This window comes from Rattus norvegicus, chromosome Y (assembly GCF_021556685.1).
Source record: "Rattus norvegicus strain SHRSP/BbbUtx chromosome Y, alternate assembly SHRSP_T2T, whole genome shotgun sequence".
NCBI lineage: Eukaryota > Metazoa > Chordata > Mammalia > Rodentia > Muridae > Rattus > Rattus norvegicus.
In genome coordinates, this window is record NC_141555.1 from 18732435 (window position 1) to 18734637 (window position 2203).

Consider the following 2203-nt stretch of genomic DNA (forward strand, 5'->3'; position numbering starts at 1 on the left):
CCTAGTTTTTCTGTTTCCCAAAGGACAGTATTTTCCCTACAGAACTTTAATTGAGTGATTATTATATTTCATTTTCTAATTCTTCATTCCTTAATAGGGCACTTTATAAATATTCCTGAATATGAACTCAAATAATCTGTTTTCCATATTCTATTTTGCAATGATTTTGGCAACAAAGGGGGCATAGGTATAGAGTGAATACAATAGTGTAAATATTACGTACCTACATCAAATGATAAACTACAAATCCTTATTTTATCCAAAAATTAACATACATCAGTAAAGAAAAGGACAACATGGACTATAGAATTTGGTTCTCTAGTCCTATTTGATATCACTTATGCAATATTTACCTTCATTTGTTCCCATGGCCAGACTTGAGGGTTTTGGATGTTTTACCATGACTCTTTCTTCAGGCAAAACAGAAATTAAAGAGGATGTTCATGAAGGTGAATGGCTTGAGGTTCAGGGAAACCTCAATGTCAATAAGTTCATAAGAACAGGAGGGATTCTATATTGCCTTGCCATTTGTGGTTTATACATTCTTTACCTACTTGCACTGAAACTATGTTAATATTCCTCCTAGCCTTTTAGCTGTAGGTGTGACTAAAAGTATATATGTATTTCAGCCACCCAAACTTGAAAAGATTGTTGAAACTAAGAAGTGCATGCTGCCAGGAACTGGATGTACATCTTTACTGAGAGACACAACTAGAGCACGTCAATACAGAAGTGAAAGCTAGTGGCAAACCAGTGAATTGTAAACATATCTCTTGTTGGTAGATTTTGAGAAAGGTTTACAAGAGCTGAAGGAGATTTCAACCCCTTAAGAACTACAATGCCAATGAACCAGAGCTTTCTAGTACCAAACCAATATTCAAAGACTGTATGTACATGGAAAGACCTATAGATCCAACTGCATATGTGGCAGAGAATGGCCTTGTTGGGCACCAATGTGAGGAGAAACCGTTTGTCCTCCATGGGTTTGACTCCCAGTTAAAGAGAATGACAAGGGGCAGTAAGGGGGGTTTATAAAAATGGGGAGGTGACTTGTTAGGCTCTTATGGACAGGAACTTGGGAAATGAAATAACATTTGAAATGTAATTATGGAAATATCTGATTAAAAATGCAATAAATTTTCCTGAAAAAAATAAAAAATGAAGGAAAGAAAAGAAAGAAAACTGCCAGCTAATCACACCTACTGATTCAGAAATCTTAAGGGTAATTGTCAGGGAATGCTAGTCAGAGTAATAGTGGTGAAATGAGTGAGATGATGAAGTCTCAACTAGAAGCTCTGTTCTCTCCTAGATATCAGTGACAGACACAAACTTCACAATAATAATCCAAAGCATGGAGGAGTTTATTCTGAGCTGAGGACACAATACTTGCCTTTGCCTTCTTCCTTAGCACCTTTTTGTTCTGGGCAAAAAGATAAAAAAAAGCCTTGAGCTCTCATAAAAACTACATTGTCCTTCTCAAAACTTAGCTTTTGGAATAAAGAAATTAATGATATAAACTCTATGACTTCCAGGAACCATAACAAGCAGGGAAGTCTACATTCTTTGAGAGGCTCCCAGCTACTGATTCCTATATGTAGAAGGCTAAGATTTAGGCTATTTCTTTGAGGAACCCACTCTACCCCTAAACAGGACTCACTGAGCTTTCTCATAGATCACATATTTCCTCTTTTTATACCAAGACTGAAGGCGAGGTTCCTTCTATCTATCCCTGCTCCTTGCTCTTCTCTCTCACAAATTGCTGTTTATTCTGAACTAAAGGCCAATCAGTAAACCCTAGAGGTACTGTAGGGATATCTGAGAGGCAGTTAATGTCATGACAACACTTGTGACATCACAAAAGAAGCTACTGCTCTCCAGGTTACAAGAGATTTTTCATGGAGGTCCTATTATGATGTGACTGAGAACTGCCATGCCATACCTGCTAAACAGCTTTCCTTACATTGACCAGATTAGAGGATGCCCTTTCCAGAAGTGTCTCCTGTGAAACAGTGGAAACCTTTACATACTACATCTCTCTAAAGCTAGAGACTTCTCTTTGCTTCATTAGTGGTTACATATTCTGAACGGAGAAAATTAGTCAGGGGCTTGGTAATGGTAGAAATATATAGGAACATGGAGGGAAGTAGATTCTTCTAGATACTATTTTTATTCCCATTACATTTTTGTGACATACAGATCAATT